Genomic DNA, 20,476 nt, shown 5'->3' on the forward strand with positions numbered 1-20,476 from the left:
ATAATTATCCGTTTGTAATTACATATTATAAGAGAAAGGAGTTTTTCACTCATTAGGCTCCATCTCTTGGTCCATTTCACCCCTTATACAACTTCTTAAACTTTAGTATGCTGTTTGCAGTTACTATATCCTCATTCAGTTTATTACAGTTATTCGCTACTCTTACGATCTAAATATATTTATATTCTTTCTAACTAGTGTGTGTGTGTGATTAAACCCGAAATTACATGTAGATATTTCCTGCGTATTAATCGGCTTATTATTACTTCGTCTTCAAGGTTGAGAAGTTTCTGTTTCCAGTTGTTCATTAGGTTAGGAAAGTGTGTGTATATGTGTGTGTGTTTGTATGTGTGTTTGGGGGGGGGGGGGGGTGAGAATCACGCAGATGAACTGAACTGGTTCGTGATTCACATTTGCCATCCAAGATCGAATTGACTCGTCTTTCCCTGGGCCACAGTGGTCTGAGAGGCGGCCTTAGATCCCAAGGTCTCAGCATCGATCTTCCAGACTAGGGCGGTGTCTCCGTAGGGGAAGTGGGTTGATGGGAGCTGAGAGAACTGGGTCCTCCTGAGTTACCAAGGTGGTGGGCAAGCAGTCTTACCTCTCTCTCTCTCTCTCTCTCTCTCTCTCTCTCTCTCTCTCTCTCTCTCTCTCTCTCTCTCTCTCTCTCTCTCAACTCTGATGATCATGGTTGCTAGGTTTTGGTTTGTCTGGAACTTAAACAGTACGGCACGGCCCTTGAAGCACGGCGGTACGGTCTGTAAGTACGGCAGTACGGCCTGCCGGTGTTGTTCATGGCCTGGTGTCTGGCCGGACAACAGTATCACGTCGAAGATCGGACCATCATTCTCAGAGGCCGCCGTACCTTTCGTGCTCAAGGGTCTTGCCATCGTACGGAGCCTTTTATTATCTGTCACGGCTTCCAACGCACCGCTGCCATGGGTTTCAACGCGCCGCTGTCATGGGTTTCAACGCACCGCTGTCGCGGGCTCCAACGCACCGCTGTCGCGGGTTTCAACGCACCGCTGTCGCGGGTTCCAGCGCACCGCTGTCGCGGGTTCCAGCGCACCGCTGTTATGGGTTTCATCGCACCGCTGTCGCGGGTTCCAACGCACCGCTGTCGCGGGTTCCAGCGCACCGCTGTCATGGGTTTCAATGCACCGCTGTCGCGGGTTCCAACGCACCGCTGTCGCGGGTTCCAGCGCACCGCTGTCATGGGTTTCAATGCACCGCTGTCGCGGGTTCCAACGCACCGCTGTCGCGGGTTCCAGCTCCTCGAGGCCTTATAAACATGTGTGGTCATAAGGAATGTGATGCAGGGCTCGTGTGTAGGTCTGGATCGATGTGATTTCGACGAACGGAAAAATTTATACCTCAAGAAACCAGAAAAATGGTATAGAAAATTGATGTTTGGTGATGATGTTGACTGTAGGATCTGAGAGAGAGAGAGAGAGAGAGAGAGAGAGAGAGAGAGAGAGAGAGAGAGAGAGAGAAATTTGATAGTTTTAACTTTCAGAACTGGAGGTGTTCATATTCTGAAAGTTGGCCTTTCTGCGAATGCGGGTCTGAAACATATGGTCTTACTGGGTCAGGAAAAGTCTGAAAAGGTCTGATTGTCTTTTGTTTTTTTTTCCTGTAAGTGTATAATCGTCTTGGTGAAAATATGTGCCACGTTTTCTTAAAGAAATAAAAACTGTTGGAGGTATTATTGTTATACCATGAACGTTCTAAACCATGGGAGCTGCCTTTAGCCAAATGTGCCTTCCATGATGACTTACTGAACAGCTAATGTGATCCTAATCCATTGTTATCGCTCAATTGATCCTAATCCATCGTGATCGCCCATCTGATCCTAATCCGTCGTGATCACCCATCTGATGCTAATCCATTGTTATCGCTCGCCTGATCCTAATCCATTGTGATCGCTGATTTGATTCTAATCCCTTGTGATCGCTCATCTGATCCTAATCCCTTGTAATTGCTCATCTGATCCTAATCCACTGTGATCGCTCATCTGATCCTAATCCTTTGTGATCACTCATCAGAATTTAATTCGCAATACCCCTCATCATTTATTTGATGATCCCAGTTGAGCCCAGTTGTTGTATCATCTGAGCGAAAGGATGAAAACGCAGAAGGTATTAATCGACTTCCGGTCGCCAAGCTGTGGGGTAGTATGATTTTGGGGTGACTTGAAAAAAAAAAAGATGTTTAATATAGTTATACTGGGAGGTTCCTTTAGGGATTGTCTTGTTCCCATGCACACGGTTTAACCCCTTTAGAGGTTCCTTTAGGATTATCTTGTAGCCGCAGCTGTGGGGTAGTATTATTTTGGGGTGACTTGAAAAAAAAATGGGTGTTTGATATAGTTATACTGGCGGGAGGTTCCTTTAGGGATTGTCTTGTCCCCATGCACACGGTTTAACCCCTTTAGAGGTTCCTTTAGGATTATCTTGTAGCCGCAGGATTATTTTGTTTATGGACACAGTTTGGAGTAGAAGTTACCGGGGAGGTTCCTTTAAGGATTATCTTGTCTGTGGGCACACTTCCACAGAATTATCCTGGGGGGTTCCTTTAAGGATTGTCTTATTCAAAAGAAACCCTACCTGTTGTCGAAGGATTTTTTTTTTTCCTTTTAAGTTATTTCCTTTAAAGGTTATTAATTTTCTTGTCAACAGAAAAAGTTTCATATTGGTAAGGAAAACATCAGATTTTTGTGGAGGGATTTTCACTTTTCGTTGGTCAAGGAAATTTTCACTTTCTTAAGATTAATGTTTTTCATTATAACAGATATCGGAATGTCATTTCCATGGTGAAGTAAAAGTAGTATTTTTTTTATCTCGGGAATTTTATTTTATCTTTTATCTTGTTTATTTTTTTTTTGACAAGGGAATGAAATCTTCCATTTTATTTCAAAACAAAGATATTTCTTCTAAGCAATTTTTCCCTTTTTTCATATTGACACAAAGAAAGTGTGTTATCTGTGTGTGTTTCACATGTAAGGAACTCTGGACCCACGGGCCTCGTAAGCCTAAAAGCACAGCATCACGTTGGCTGCTTGCTGCCTTACGGTGGCCTCCCGCGCAGGCGCCTCCCGTTCGTCTTGATCCCCATCAGGAGCACGACCCACCCCTGGAGTATAATGGCCTGGCCTTTAGCCTGACTGATGGCGTGTTCGATGGGGGTAAGACTTGGGCGAGAAGCCTAAAAGAAAGATGATTGTAGGAAAATGATATATTTAAAAGAAAGGGAATTCAGTTAGTTATGAGGAGTCTGTGTCTCCTGGAGGGTTACTAAGAAGAGATAGGCGCAGTAGATGGGATGGAGGCGTAGCGATGCTCTTTAAGGAATTTATGGTACAGTAGGAAGATGGAGAAGAGATTGATTCATGAACATATTGATAGTATGTAGTTTTAAGGCTCGCTAGAGTAGTAGTGGTTGTACTTATATATATATATATATATATATATATATATATATATATATATATATATATATATATATATATATATATATATATAGTAAACAGTGATAGTGATTCAAGATTGTTTAACTACGGGAAATTATGTATTTTTCCCTCCTTTTTTCCCCATTTCATAGTGAGGGGCATGGCACGGGCTGCTACCATGCTCCAATCAAGGCCATCTTGGGATGAGAGAAAAAAAAGAAAGAGAACGAAAGAAGGAATTAATCAGGGCTCCGCAGGTGTTCGTAGCCCTGACTCGTAAAGTATCAAAGGTTATATGAAGAGGAAAAGAGTAAAGAAAGGAGAGAATTCCACAGTTTACCCTTCCCAGGTAACAATGAGGCGTCATGATAGCCAGGCGTTGAGTGGCCGGAGGATTTCCATTACAGGGATATTAATTCGTACTTGATGAGGGAAGGCGGGAGTCATGAGTGTTTGTGAACGGCACAGAAGTATTACTTGAACCCGCGTATTCTGCAGACGACCAGAGAGAAAGCGGGGGAACACCCGTATGTCGTGGATTAGCTGTTTACACAGAGAACGTTGGAGGGGAAGAGTGTATTGTGTATATCCCATCACCGGGTGAGGGTGATCGTGTTGATGAAGATGGTTTAAAAAGGAAACAAGCTGGTGGTAGTAATTATATGGGTACAGGTTAGTTCCCAAGTACAGTGGATTTGGAAAGAGTTTTCAGTAGATATATTTGTGAGTATGTTACCGCACTCCGCCTGCAAGGGGCTTCAGCGCGAGTGGGAAAAGTCACTTTGGCGAGGCTGTATAGAATATTTATGGCTCTTCAAAGAACCTCCCACTCCATAGGGGTCTAGATTGACCTGCTACAGGAAGTAGCGCAGCCTTAAGCTGCGGGAACCTATGGTAAGGTCCAGAGGAACACCAGGACTTTCGTAGAAATTGGTCCTGGGGTAATGATTTGTAGAACAGTTAGAGTATAAACAGTGCTTTGGACTAAGTGTGGGTGGATTTGTTATTGTTAGGGAGGATATGATTCACTGGTTGACTGAATATAGTCTTAATCAGCAGTGCTAATGAAGAATGTGTTTGGGAGTTTGTCATTCTTGTAAGTAACAGAGTTATGGCAACGGGAGGCATCTCAAACACTAGAAATGTTCAGGTATTGTTATAGTATACAAGAAGGGAGATCGAGATGATCCTCTTATATATATATATATATATATATATATATATATATATATATATATATATATATATGTGTGTGTGTGTGTGTGTGTGTGTATTTTGATTTATTATAGCATGTGAAGCGTCTGGGGTAAACCATGGAAAGGTCTGTGGGGCCTAGTTGTGGATGGGGAGCTGTGGTTTCGGGGCATTACACATGACAGCTAGAGAATGGATGTGAAAGGATACGGCCTTTCTTCGTCTGTTCCTGGCAGCCACATATATGATATCTCTGTCCTCATGCAGCCGGAAAAATGAGGGTTGCTAACCCGATGTCGATGACATGAAATTTTTGAATGATGGGCTTTTTTTTCTTTTTTTTTTTTTTTTGTATCATTAACCTAATCGATTTCTATGTAGGTTATCAGAATATAGAGAGGAGAGATGGATGATCTGATAGACTTCATCTGCATTTTCCAAAGGCATTTGATTCGGTGCTGCAAAGTAATTGGATATTAATATGAATGAGTTACGTAATTCTTCTGGGGAGGTGGAAGGATGGATGAGAAAATGATGGAATGGAATAGTGAGGGGAACCGTGAGTAGGGGATGGTGATCATGATGGAAGACAATCACTACTGGAGTGCTACAAGGAGCCGTCTTGGTATCTCCGTTGTTCGTGGTTTATGGCGGGCGATGCCAAATTGCAGACGCCATGTTCTTGACGATGGGAAAGACTGTGAAGCATTGCTGGAGGATGTAGACGCCCTATAGCAGCTTAGCAGGGTAGATGAATGGTGCAGCTTGGTCAAAGTTAGTGCCATGCACTAAGAATATAAGGCAGGGGTACGGGACGACCGCGATGGAACTTAAGGTCACTGGTAAGAGGGAGTTAAGAGGAGTCGGATTGTTAGAAATATGTTCGGTTGTTGATGCAAAATGCTATCCTTTGCTGCATACACTGGAGAGAATGTGTGAGCTCTCTATACATCACTGACAAAGTTAAGAAGAAGAATATCGTTTCCATGAGGACTACGGAACGTCAACAGTGACTAAAAGTGAACAATCAGAAAGGATCTAAGGAACATTTTATTTTTATTGATTTCTAATATTATAATTGAGTGATGTGATTTATGTAGTGAGAGGATTGTTTATACAGTAAATTTGAATATTTTTAAGTAAGACTGGACCAATATATGCCTGAGGAAATTGAATAAATGAGAATTTACATGCACTAGGTTAGCATGAATACGCAATTTCATGTAGATTACTTTTTATTTTTTTTATGTTGCGAGGTTTCCGTCACAGACAGAAGTCCACATCGAGTTTTGAAGTGGAAAATCTGCCTTTTGGAATTGGACAGGTCGTAGTTGTTAGGAAGGACTTGAGGGATAAAGAGTTCGAAAGCTTTTCGGCGTAAAGAAAGAAACAAATATCACAGTGGCCCACCCTTGAGTTTCTCATGGCCTCAGAGTAATCATGTGGTGCAGTAGCTTGCCGAGCCAGCATTATGTGGTCTAGCTAATAGTGGGGACACACAGGCAGCCGACACTCGGGAGCAGAAGCCAAAGTAATATCAATATAAGAGGAGAAAGTGGACCAATGTTACAGCGTAAAGCAAGTGGGTCAATCTTCGAGATCAGACTTGGAGAATGAGTAAGTCGGATTTGTTTGGACTCCCCTCTATGAAGGCGTGAAAGCAGTACCCCAATACTAGGACGGATCAGTGCTACGTATAATCGGAGCCGTTACTCAGCAGAAAAGCATTTACGGCATCTGAACAGGAATTCCAGTTTCGTAAACGCAGACTTAGCAATTTTTTGGATATGAGGTTCCCCAGATAGGTTAGGTGTTACAGTTATAGCAAGTGTGTTTATTGTGCTGAGTGGTGAAATTACAGATCAGAAGAGATGGAAAGTTGTGAGGGGGGGGGGGGGGGGGAGTTTTGGAAAGAGAGGTGGGCAGGAGACGAGTTTTAGAGGCATGAATCTAAACCAGGTTACGCCTAACCCACAGACAAATCCTATATAAGCCTGAGTTTATCGTGGAGATAATGACGAGACTTAAGATCGAGCGAGAGAGGATGGAGTGGATTTGAAAGAAATGGGGAAATGCAACTTTGAGACAGCACCGTAGCAGTGCATTTGCTTGTTTGTTGAAGAAAGAAAATCGTTGATAGGAAGTAAGACAGTAGGAGACGGGACACCAGTGCTAGTGAGGAAAGAGGGAGAGGTTGATTCATCGATGAATACAAAGATAAATCGTCCCGAGAGGAAGCTGGACACGAGGGAACAAAGTGATAAAAGAGAATCGAAAAGAGGGGAGTTTGCTGATGAGACCCGATGCCAAACCCTTCAGATGCTTTTGATACCTCAAGGACCCCGAAGACATTAATTAGATAGGAACAGATCTTTTCGGTGGATCTTACCACGCGGAAACCAAACTGATGATCAGAGAGAAGAATGTAAATTGGAAAGTGGAGTTGAGAAGGGATTCTGAGTATTTGTATGTATTGAAAGTCAGAGTAACAGGACGATAGTTGGAAGGGTTAGAATAGTCACCCTTATATGGGACAAGAAGTACCAATGCATGTTTCTTAGAAGGATTTTTTTTTTCTTTAAACGAGCGGCAACAGATGAGTAACCAAAGGCACAAGTTCAGAGTCGCCCTCCTTTATAACATGAGAATGGATACCATATGGTCCCTGCGCCTTGCTTGTGTCCAGGAAGGACTTCATGGACCCGACACAAAGAGATTATATGATGGCCATAGAGTTAGTTAGAGGGACATGGTGTACGATAGTCAGATTTAGAGGAAAAAAGGGAACCAGAAAAACTTGCTTTATCAGTTGAAAAGACGGCCATAGTCTCGTCAGTGAGGAAGGAAAGGTTGCTCGAGAGAAGCTGTTAGAGACTCTTTTTGGCCGATGGCCAAAAAGAACCATCAGTATCACTGGATGAAGAGGAAAGGTCGTTGCACTTTGGTAAACATGCATAAAGTGATTGCGGGGTGAATGCGAGTGCGAGGAAGGAGAGTTTTTCCAGATCCGATATGCCATCAACTAGAAGCAGAGGTAGTCGTGTAGGAAGAGGGGATATTTGTTTCAACTCCGCAATAGCAGCCTCTACTCTACTCCCGTCATAGATAGAAGCATCACCAAAGTAGAAGCAGAAGAGCAGTTTACCAAGGAAAGTCGAAGAATATTCGCGGGGCTAGTCTACTCTCCGCCATAACCGGACATTTGGAGAGGGAGGGCCTGTCGTTGTTGAAGATACAGCTACAAGAGTGTGGACAGACGGACCAATTGATGAGCCAGATTGTGTAGCTACAGTGCGAAGAGTTAGCGGTGAAACACATACACTTGGTGTGACACTTGGGGTCGTGATGGTCTGGAACATGGCGTAGGGTGGGTTACGACATGCTCCACATTCCTAGGAATGGAGAACGCAAGGGCTTGTGAACACCCCTACCCCACCACCACCACCACCACCAGGATATGTATGGGAGAAGTTCAACCACTTCCTAAAGGGTACGTTGAAGTCTCCCAAGCAGAGGTCCTTAGCTTGACGATGAGAGGATGTGTATGGATATACGTACTCATGTCACTCACTCATTCACAGACACACAGTTTCGGAAACCGCTCCTCTGCTGCCTTGGCCACCATCATTCTCCATTCCGTCTATTCCCCCCTACCTCTCGCAAGCCCTCCCCTCCCTTCCCACCACCCACCCTCTCTCCCGCGTCTCTCCCACCTTCTCGGCGCCAAGGGAGGGACACGCCCATCTTCGGCCTCTCCCACCAGTCGCTCGGTGGGCTTTGTTTACATTATGGTTGCCATGGCGACCACTGTACCGAGGAGTTGCAGTTCACAGATTTTCTTGAGGGCTGTCGAGAGAGGCGCGATTGGGGGGCAGACTCAAGCAAGTTTAGATATTTGGACGAGTTGCATATCGTCACAAACGTGCGATAGATGACGCATTTGTGAATTAAAATAAACGAGTCGAGGAGTATTACTGTATATGTCGCAATTAAGTGGCATAGAGATAACTGGTCGCGTATGAGTGGCATATATGACGTGGTTAGCGTTATGCATCGCGGAGATATGCTATCATTACTCTTATCTAATGATAAAGCTGTGGCAGTTACTGTGGGTGACGTGTGCGTGGGATTCGTTCCTTCAAAATGTCCAGTCAAACTTTGTACGTGCGTTACGGTTGGCGATGCCATAATTGTTATAGTAACTTGACCCTGTAAGGATAACTACTTATCAAGTGAGATGTCTTTTTTTTTTTTTTTGTCTTATCTGAAATGGAACCTTGGTACATGAACCGACGAATAGTCTTATGAAAGAGCGAGGTTACATATGGAGAGAGAGAGAGAGAGAGAGAGAGAGAGAGAGAGAGAGAGAGAGAGAGAGAGAGAGAGAGAGTATAGTGTGTGCCGGTTGAGTTGGGCTGGACGCTCGTTGAGGGCAATGAGTTCAGGACGGGCCACAAACCTCCTCCTATACTACGTGTAGTAGTATAGTTTCCCCCCCTGGCCCCTGTCTGCCGTGCTGGTGGTGGGCACGGGCTAAGGTTATCTCCCTGTTGTAGTGTTTGTCTGTAACCACTCCTGTAGGTAGTGGCAGGGGGAGGAAGGGGGGGTGCGCCGTGGTTTTCCTGCCCCCTTGCGCACTCTCATCGATTCCCAGTTGGATTTTGAATGTTGAGTGTGAAATCAGAGGAGTTTTATGATGATATCCTCACGGCCATGTGAGATTTTAGACGTCCAGAGGCGGCGGGGGATTCGGTAGTCGGTGGTGTGTGTTGTTCTCGGGGAAGGAGTAAAGCGAGGATTGTTGACGAGGGGAGGGAGTACCACCATCATCGTACCAGTGGCAGGGTTGGGGGTGAGGCAGTGTACTCGCACGACGGCGGCCGACAGGCGGCAGTGGTGGTGGTGGTGTCCGCCGTGTGTAGAGTGTGTGTGTGCTCTTATCATCCCCCTGTCTTGCTCATGTTGGGGAGTCGTGGTTTCGGTAGTGGCGCCGGCCGCTGCAGAAGAAACTTGGATAATGACGATGAGGGAACCAGCTGGATGATGGTGTTGACAGCGAGTGAGGGAGAGAAGATATACATCAGCTGGACGGAACTCCGAGGTTACTAGTGGTGATGGCCGTGTCACTGTGTTTTGGTGACCCGCTGAGATGGAAGGTCTAGCAACAGTTGACAAAGAAAATCGGGAAAAGTATCGCAATTTTTTTTTTTATCTTGTTGAAGTGATGGCGAGGCGTGGTGACAAGCGTAAGACTCGGTGATGGGCAGTGAGTGAGTGACTCGCTGCTCAGGAACGAGAGCAGTTAGTGATCTAGCGAGAGTCCAAGTGATGGTCTTGGGTGAAAGATGTGATAGCGGACCACGGCTCGCTTAGTAGTAGTAATAGTGACGCCCGCCCAAACTAGTTTAGATTCAGAATGAACTGGCGAGGAAACTAGAGACTCGTACATCACGTGAGATGATCCTGGTGATGTATTCTAAGGGAGATTTATTCGACAAGTGAATACATTAGATTTACTTCACGTTTCTGGGAGCCGCGGGCGACATATGTATATCGAGTATTGAAGATGGGATCTGCCCTGGTGGCGGGCGGGTTGCGAGGTCGTGAGGGAAGGGAAGATTAACGATGCGTTGGAGCGTTTAGCAGCGGCTGAAAAGGTGACAGGAAAGGCCGACAAGGTAACTTGCCAGGAAGGACTAGACATGGTGCCGGGAAAGATCCCACAAGGTGCCGGGAAAGGTCCTACAAGGTGCCGGGAAGGTCTTACAAGGTGACGGGAAGGTCCCACAAGGTGCCGGGAAAGGTCCCACAAGGTGACGGGAAGGTCTCACAAGGTGCCGGGAAAGGTCCCACAAGGTGCCGGGAAAGGTCCCACAAGGTGCCGGGAAATGTCCCACAAGGTGCCGGGAAGGTCCCACAAGGTGCCGGGAAGGTCCCACAAGGTGCCGGGAAATGTCCTACAAGGTGCCGAGAAGGTCCCACAAGATGCCGGGAAGGTCCCACAAGGTGACGGGAAGGTCCCACAAGGTGCCGGGAAGGTCCCACAAGGTGCCGGGAAGGTCCCACGAAGTGCCGGGAAGGTCCCACAAGTTGCAAGAAGGGTTCCATAAGGTGCTGAGAAGGTCCCACAAGGTGCCGGGAAGGTCCCACAAGTTGCAAGAAGGGTTCCATAATGTGCTGAGAAGGTCCCACAAGGTGCCGGGAAATGTCCCACAAGGTGCCGGGAAGGTCTCACAAGGTGCCGGGAAAGTCCCACAAGGTGCCAGGAAGGTCCTACAAGGTGCCGGGAAGGTCCCGCAAGTTGCAAGGAAGGTCCCACAAGGTGCTGGGTAGGCCCCACAAGTTGCAAGGAAGGTTCCACAAGGTGCCGGGAAGTTCCCACAAGGTGCTGGGTAGTTCCCACAAGGTACTGGGAATGTCTTATAAGGTATCGGGAAGATCCCACAAGGTATCGGGAAGGTCCCACAAGGTATCGGGAAGGTCCCACAAGGTGCCGGGAAGGTCCCACAAGGTATCGGGAAGGTCCCACAAGGTGTCGGAAAGGTCCCATAAGGTACTGGGAAGGTCCCACAAGGTATTGGTAAAGTCCCACAAGGTAACGGGAAGGTCCCATTAGGTACCGGGAAAGTTCCATAAGTGGCTGGGAAGGTCCCACAAGATATCGGAAAGGTCCTGCAAGGTACCGGGAAGGTCCCACAAGTGGCTGGGAAGGCCCCACAAGCCACCGGGAAGGTCTTACAAGGTACCGGGAAGCTCCCACAAGGTACCGGGAAGGTCTAGTGTAAAGTATCGGGAGGTCCGACAAGGTGCCGGGAAGGCTCCATCACCAGTAACAAATACATAACACTTTTCAGCGCGGCAGTGGTGACATACTTGTCGTAAATGGAGTCTTCGAATTCGAATATTTATTTGCCAGCGATCGTGAGAGTGAAGGGTACTTGGCTAGGGTAGGTGGAGGCCGGTGTAGCGACATAGCAGGGGTGGTAGGTGGGTTCAAGTAGGACCAAGGTCTGTGTGAGCGACCCTCTCATCCTGTCGGGATGGGAAGAATGGTATTGATGGCATTGATCTAATACAGGACAAGTATGACTTTAAGACATACGTACACGACACATCTTGTTGACATTGGTGATAATACAGGAGTAGGTGAAGTGACAGGACACACGGTGTACACATGGTGTTGTGTACAGGAGGAACGTAATGTTGTACTGGTAGCAGTACAAAAGGTCAAGAGTTACATTACGTATGGGACACGCAGGTACAGACTGTACTCGCCGGATGTTAAGGTCAGGGTACATAGGAAATGGAGTGACAAGATGTGCCAACACTTGACTTGATGACATCAGATGTTCTGTATTGCTAGGGACATAGCGAATTTTGGATATAGTGTTAGAATGTCTTCAGGAATATATGTCAGTGAAATAGACTCAGAACTGCGAAACAATAAGCTGTGAAGTCTGATATCACTGATTTTAAGACATTCGTTAATATATCGTCCTAGTTTGTGTTCATCGGGTGTAGAGGAGAGTCAGGCCAGGCAGTGCGACTCGCCACATATACTGTGTAAGACAAACGTCTTTTCCCGGTTTTGTTCGACGATTATTTACATCTGGTGAAACATAATGAGAATCTTGCCTCGACTACATAGTGGCAGTAAGCAAGCCTGGTTATGATAAAGCTTCATATGTGTCACTGATTCAGATCAGGGTTCGAATGATCCTAGGCGAATTTAAAGGTCCACACCATTATTTATCTTTGAGAGTTACGCGTGTGATTTTTGGTTGTGACATTATATGGGAACTGCAATCGGTCAGTTTAGATCATTTTGAAATTTGTAAATAGATGTTCGGGAAATTAGGAAATCTTGGGAACTTTTTTTACGTCTCCATTAGGAAATTCAATGTCGCGTGCGGAAGGACTGCTCAGAGATGCCAGTGGTTCGTATTATGCGAGGAAGCGCACACCGGAATGCCCGCCTTTCACGGGATGTTTTTCACCAAGTCCCAGAGACGGAGTTTTGTCTTTTCATAGTCCTTGGACCCTAGGCGTTTTGTGGCAGTCATAATATCACGTTGTTTAGTTTAGGGCCGGTGCCTTCCACACTAAAGTTTCTTTAGCCGAAAAATTACCATAATGATTAACGCTCCAAAAATCTGGTCTTTCAGCATCTCTCAAGAGCACCTTGTCGGACCTTCCTGGCATCTTATGGTGGGCGCGGACCCTGCCTCTTGTTAGACCGTCTGATGTAAAAGCCTGGGAGTAGACGGACATACTTAGCAAGATCAGATGCTTAGGTCATGACGCTTCTGTCCAACACGTGAAGGTGTCCATAGCATTTGGTTGTGAAGGCCAGTGTTATAGGCTTGTATAAGCAGCGAGTGAATGATGGATGGGAGAGTTGCCTGTAGGGCGCGCTTTCCCGAGTGTGTTGCAAGAGCTGGCTCGGAATTGGACGAGGTATCTCAGTGCTTTGAGAACACCACGAAGTTCATGGCGTGAAGAACTGGACTTAAGGACTTTTAGTTTCTCATGCTAGGGGGTGAATAAGGTTGTTAGGGTCGTAGACGGCGTAAGCCGCGTCTGCCTTATCGTTTACCCGCAAGAATCCATCGGTATAATTCAGCAGTTTATTGCCCTCTCTAGTGGTGGTTCACATGTTCTTCCTTGTAAGGCATGAGGCCTGAGATGACCAGGCTGGCACATTATACAGTCAAGTGTTGAGAGATCTATGTGCCAGTGTTGTGAGGATGGTGCTGTGAGATGCGTCTCCGTAGTGGCCATAACTCGAGTCGGCTGAGGTCGAGCCACTGGCGGCTGCTGAGTGATAGTGGGTTAGTTCACGCAAGGAATTGGGGTCGGTAATGACTTGTAGAAGGTGTTGTGCAAAACTATGGGTTTCGCGAATTTTTTTTTTTTTTATGCTTTCGATATTGGTGGAGGGAAATGACGCGAGACGGGAGATGACGCGAGGCGGGAGATGACGCGAGACGGGAGATGACGCGAGGCGGGAGATGACGCGAGGCGGGAGATGAGATGGTACGAGGCACCACCCTCGTGAAACACGACGCCGTGGAGCAACGACCTCTATTGGCAGCCACTGGAGACCAGTGGACCTTAACGAGTGGCCACCCGACCCGTGCCGGTGCCGAGGGTGGCGTCCTGGAGGCTCCCAGTGATGCCGTTATATTGGTTTTATTGATGGGGTTATAAGGCGGTAGTGTTTACACACACACACACACACACACACACAATTTCCTACTTCCTCGATACCATATACATTCTCTCTCTCTCTCTCTCTCTCTCTCTCTCTCTCTCTCTCTCTCTCTCTCTCTCTCTCTCTCTCTCTCTCCCCTCCAGTCAGTGTGCCTCCAAACATGCACTTTCCGTCAGGCATACGTGTGAGAGCTGCTGGTGTTACTAGTGATTACGTAACGTGAGGGTAGGTTGTTCTTGTTACCAGTAGTTACGTTACGTGAAGTTGTTGTTACCAGTACTTACGTTACGTGAGGGTAGGTTGTTTGTGTTACCAGTAGTTACGTTACGTGAGGGTGGGTGGGGCGGCTTGGAAAGCATTCTGCAGTCACGACACGTCGCTCCCCACCTGGAAATAATATCTTGGGAACGTTTTTTCCCTCTCAGTGAAGTTCACGTGGTTCAGGCATTACTGTACATTACTGTCGTGTTGGACAATTTTAACTTGATAAGAATGGTTTAAGCTCATTTGTATTGTGTGTGTGTGTGTGTGTGTGTGTGTGTGAAATCGCAATTCAGAAGTTCATACAATTGTGTTTAACATGTGATTTTTCTGTACATGCAGCACTACACGTTTCACGGAGACAGTCTGCCTCATCAGGTGCAAACAATTCATGAAGCTTTTTTTTATTATTAATCTCACACCGCCACAAAAATTCCATCTCTCCTCTGCCATTCTCGTCGGAATTTTTATGGCGGTGTTGGGATTTCAAAAATTTATGAATTGTTCGCACCCTGATGAGGCGGATTGACTCCGTGAAACATGTAGTGCTGCATGTAGAGAAATATTACGTGTTTATATATATATATATATATATATATATATATATATATATATATATATATATATATATATATATATATATATATATGATCATACTTGATCGCCGTTTCCTGCATTAGTGAGGCAGCGCCAGGACCATGAAAATAGACCACATTCGCTCATAACCATTCTCTCCAGCTGTCATATGTAATGTACCGAAAGCACAGCTCCCAAGCCACAGACCCCCTTCCATTGGTAACCCTGGACTCTTCGCATGCCCTGGTTCAGCACATTGACAGGGCATCAACCCCTGTATACCATATCGCTCCAATTCACGATCCCGTGAAAGCATTTCACCCTCCAGCATGTTCAGGCCCCGATCATTTAAAATAATTTTCACTCCACTCTTCCATACATAATTTGGTCTTCCCTTTCTGCTCATATCCTACATTTCTGACACTCGCTCAATATATATATATATATATATATATATATATATATATATATATATATATATATATATATATATATATATATATATATTTTTTTTTTTTTTTTTCATACTGTTCGCCATTTCCCGCATTAGCGAGGTAGCGTTAAGAACAGAGGACTGGGCCTTTGAGGGAATATCATCACCTGGCTCCCTTCTCTGTTTCTTCTTTTGGAGAAAAAAAAAAAAAATGAGAGGAGGATTTCCAGCCCCCCGCTCCCTTCCCTTTTAGTCGCCTTCTACGACACGCAGGGAGTACGTGGGAAGTATTCTTTCTTCCCTATCCCCAGGGATAATATATATATATATATATATATATATATATATATATATATATATATATATATATATATATATATATATATGTGTGTGTGTGTGTGTGTGGCGAGGTGGCGGTGGGGATGAATAAAGGCAGACAGTGTGAATTGTGTGCATGGGTATATATATATATGTGTCTGTGTGTGTATATATATGTGTATATTGAGATGTATAGGCATGTATATCTGCGTGTGTGGGCGTGTATGCACACACAATGTGTATGGGGCTGGGTTGGGCCACCTCCCCCGTCTGCCTCCCCGCGCCACCTCGCAAACGCGGGAGACAGCGACAAAGCAAAATAAACAAATAGATAAATAAATATATATATATATCGCGGGGGATAGGGGAGAAAGAATACTTCCCACGTATTCTTTGCGTGTCGTAGAAGGCGACTTAAGGGGGTGGGGGCTGGAAATCCTCCCCACTCGTTTTTTTTTTTTTTATTATTATTATTATTATTTTCCAAAAGAAGGAACATAAAGGGGCAAAGGGAAGATATTCCCTGAAAGACTCAGTCCTCTGTTCTTAACGCTACCTCGCTGGCGCGGGAGATGGCGAATAGTATGAAAGAAAAAAAAAAAATATATATATATATATATATATATATATATATATATTTATATATATATATATATATATATATATATATATATATATATATATATATATATATATATATATCGAGAAACATCACTAGGAAAAGGAAACGCGAGAATCGTGAGCGCTTTCGTGTATTACCACATCTTCAGAGGACTAGTCTGAGATTTTGTTATGCTTTTCTGCATAAATAGCGATATGCATAGCTGTAGGCTGCAGTGTGTATGTACTGCCCACTGATGGCAGGTAACGAAGTACTTCGTTACTCTACTTAATTACATTATTTGAGGATTTTGAATTAAATTACTTGAATTTTGACTACATTTTACTTTTACTGGAGTAATTCTGTGGAGAAAGTATAACCTGTCCTGCGCTACATTGTGCGGCGGACATGTCGTTATCTGGTGATGGAAGGGAAGACATTATCATGTTGATACCTCTAAGCCCCGGAGCGGAGATAGGACGTATGAACTATGACCCCCTTGATCCGACCCGTAAAGGTCAAGTCGGGAGGTGGGTCATCCTACCGTCGTGCAGATGTGTTCAAGGGTCGTACCGTGTTTGCCCAGCAGGTGGTGGAGAAATGAATCGCCTCTTATATTATATTGCCAACAAGTACCATTGTTTATCAGGGGCTGTTTGTTTTACGTCAGATAACTAACATGGATTTATTATTGAATTTAGGGCAGACACGGGCTTGCCGTTGCTATGCGAAAATTAACAGAGCGTTACAAGTTATGAAACGCACCCACCTGCAGGGGGAAGAGAGAATACTGCCCACGTATTTCCTTCGTGTCGTAGAAGGCGACAGAGAAGGGTGGGAGCGGGTGACTGGAAATCCTCCCCTCCAGTTTTTTTTTTTTTTTTTTAACAAAATGAAGGAATAGAGAAGGGGGCTAAGTGAGGATTTTTTCCTCAAAGGCTCGTCTGTTCTTGACGCGGGAAATGGCGAGTATATATATATATATATATATATATATATATATATATATATATATATATATATATATATATACATGCATACATGTATGTATATACTTTACTGCCTGGGGAACCTATTATGTGGAGCTCCAGCAACACGTCCACTGGGCGGAACCTCAGGTCAAGATATGTAGTGGTGTGTTTGTTTGTGTTGGGTTTGTGCAGGACACCAGAGTGGTAAGTATTCATTGTCTCCATTATGACATTTGCATCCTGGGCGTCATGGGCTCCTGTGATATGTTGATTCGGTGGTTGTAATGAATGTTATAGAGATGGATGTTTACATTTTCTCCCCCAGAGCGCAGACGAGAAAGTGTAAATGATACATTCCTGGGGAATGCAGTTTCAGATGGGTGTATATATCTGAGCAAAGGGAGTTTAACACTGGATTGGGAGGGCGGTTGTTCAGTGCATGTCGAGTCATTACTGTGTTAATGTGTGTGTGTGTGTGTGTATATATATATATATATATATATATATATATATATATATATATATATATATATATATAATTATATATAATGTCACTGTCATTTTTGCTGGGAAAGAAGGAGAGGGGAAGATCTTTCGGTATAGGATGCTGTGTTGTGAAGTAATGGTGAATACTACCTGGGGTGTGGTGATGGTGTGGTTTGGGAGCCAGGGGTTTAGTGCTGTTTCAAAGACCTGAATGCCGAGAATATTGAAGTGAAATTTCGTTGGTAATAATTTTTACTTCATTTTGCTGATGTTCAATGTTTGTGGTGTCATCGTAGCCTTTGATTGATGAGCGATCCTTATTTTGTATGGTGTGCAGTTTTGTTGTGTTTGCTCTTGACGGGGTGGATGACTTGGCAGGTGAGGTATAGTTCAAGGTGGAGCGAATCAACTGGTTGTAGAGAACACTTTCTTTTTCCTGGTCCAACATTGTCGCTGTCTCCGGCGTTAGCGAGGTAGCGCAAGGAAACAGACGAAAGAATGGCCCAACCCACCCACATACACATGTATATACATACACGTCCACACACGCATATATACATACCTGTACATTTTTACGTATACATATATATACATACACAGACATATACATATGTACACATATACATAATTCATACTTACTGCCTTTATTCATTCCTTTCGCCACCCGCCACACATGAAATGACCCCCCCCCCCCCCGCAAGCGCGCAAGGTAGCGCAAGGAAGACAACAAAGGCCACATTCGTTCACACTCTCTAGCTATCATGTATAATGCACCGAAATCACAGCTCCCTTTCCACATCCAGGCCCCACAAAACTTTCCATGGTTTACCCCAGACGTTTCACATGACCTGGTTCAATCCATTAACAGCACGTCGACCCCGGTATACCACATCGTTCCAATTCACTCTATTCCTTGCACGCTTTTCACCTTCCTGCATGTTCAGGCCCCGATCGCTGAAAATCTTTTTCACTCCATCTTTCCACCTCCAATTTGGTCTCCCACTTCTCCTCGTTCCCTCCACCCCTGACACATATATCCTCACTCATTCTCTCCATGTGACCACACTCTTTTTATTATCACACGTCTCTCTTACCTTATCATTACTTAATCGATCAAACCACCTCACACGACATATTGTCCTCAAACATCTCATTTCCAACACATCCACCCTCCTCCGCACAACCCTATCTATAGCCCACGCCTCGCAACCGTATAACATTGTTGGAACCACTATTCCTTCAAACATACCCATTTTTGCTTTCTGAGATAATGTTCTCGCCTTCCACTAATTCTTCAACGGTCCGAGAGAGAGAGAGAGAGAGAGAGAGAGAGAGAGAGAGAGAGAGAGAGAGAGAGAGAGAGAGAGAGAGAGAGAGAGGTATGATCCCTTTCTATGGGGCACCTGCAGCACCTGGTTAGTAGGGCGCGTCCACCGAGCGGAATCATGGGTCAAACATTATGGTTGTGTGTTGCGGGGTAAGTGTTAAGTGTCCTCAGTCCGTGAGATGCATCTGGAACATGAGGGATCTTGTGATATGAAGTTGAAGTAGTGTTTGGAAAGTTGGAGCCGTAGGTGGCGCTGTCCAACACGTAGGGAAGAAAGCGTAACTTGTACATGCTAGGGAATGTGTATATATATATATATATATATATATATATATATATATATATATATATATATATATATATATATATATATACACACACACACACACACACACACACACACACACACACACACCAGTAGTCCTGCACCAACTAATGCCTATCTCGGGTGATAAGTATTACTCTTCTTTCAACTGCCAGCATTATATAGAGCAGTGAATCTTATATATTACCTCTTTTTTTTTTTTTGTTGGCATCCATGAAATTGCCCTCTATTGTTGGGGTGTATTAGCCATATTTTCCCTTCCATTAGGTGGTATTATGTTCGATATTCCCACATTAGCCTCCAGTTCATCTCTTGGTGCAGCGGTTATGGGCCCATTATCCCCTCAGTCTTAACGGCGTAACTCGCAGGCACTTATGTTTTCATATAGGTATCTTTCTATCTATCTATTTATTTATTTTACTTTGTCGCTGTCTCCCGCGTTAGGGAGGTAGCGCAAGGAAACAGACGAAAGAATGACCCAACCCACCCACATACACATGTATATATATACACGTCTTTTTATCTTTCTATCTATCCATCTATATATATCTATCTTTATCTGTTTTTTTTTGTCTGTCTGTTTCTTTGTTTATTATCTGCCTGCCCTTCTATATGTCTATATCTGCCTTTCCTTCCATCTATCTGTCTTTGTCTTAAGTCTCGATAGCCGTTCTGCTTAAAGATCGAGTGTGGGTCGAGTTGACGAGAGTTGAGGGAGGTTGAGCATGGAGTCCCGTATCGACCTTACGCACTATATATACCGTAAGTTGATTTGGGAGGCTCGTCTCTCGCCTGCACAGGTCGAGCTGTGGCCAGGCTGGTCTTGCTGATGATTCAGTATTGTCAGGGGTGTTGGAGGCTGTACGTTCATAGACGTATCGTCATTCTGTTGCCTTGCTACTCTGGTAACACTAGATATATGGGGAATGTGGTGGCTTGTGAACTCCTTCACTGCTTAAGTCCTTCAGCACGGCAGTGCGACCCTTGAGCACGACGGTACGACCCTCGGGTATGATGACGTAACTTTTAAACCTTGCCTTACCTTAAGACGTACTTCGAAGTCCAGGTTCAAGTGTCGCACCGGCGTTCTTAAGACTCCAGACTTGAAGGTCGTACCGGCATTCTTCAAAGTCCAGACTCGAGTGTCACACTGCCGTTCGTCGAAGCCCAGACTCAAGGTTCGTACCGCCGTTCTTAAGACTCCATATACTCAGGGCTCGAACTGCCGCTCTTCGAAGTGCATACTCAAGGGTTGCACCGTCGTATTCACTAGGTATTCGTGCTTGTGTGAAGTAAATGTAAGCGTAACAACTCTCGCACGC

At 44.8% G+C, this 20,476-nt stretch overlaps 1 protein-coding gene across 10 annotated transcripts in view; it reads left to right on the forward strand.

Annotated features, from left to right (window-relative positions):
- LOC139766060 (disks large homolog 4-like) overlaps positions 1–20,476 on the forward strand; it is a 1,395,716-nt gene that overhangs the window by 869,910 nt on the left and 505,330 nt on the right. Inside the window, exon 1 of one of the 10 annotated variants that reach the window (XM_071694271.1) lies at positions 9,530–9,569. The exons of 8 other annotated variants lie outside the window; for them this stretch is intronic. The gene's annotated coding sequence lies outside the window, so the exon portion shown is untranslated. Of the gene's footprint in view, positions 1–9,529; positions 9,744–20,476 lie in introns of those variants that run through there. One more of the 10 variants, XM_071694282.1, reaches the window with a different exon arrangement.

The sequence above is a fragment of the Panulirus ornatus genome, chromosome 4 (genome assembly GCF_036320965.1).
Source record: "Panulirus ornatus isolate Po-2019 chromosome 4, ASM3632096v1, whole genome shotgun sequence".
Lineage (NCBI taxonomy): Eukaryota > Metazoa > Arthropoda > Malacostraca > Decapoda > Palinuridae > Panulirus > Panulirus ornatus.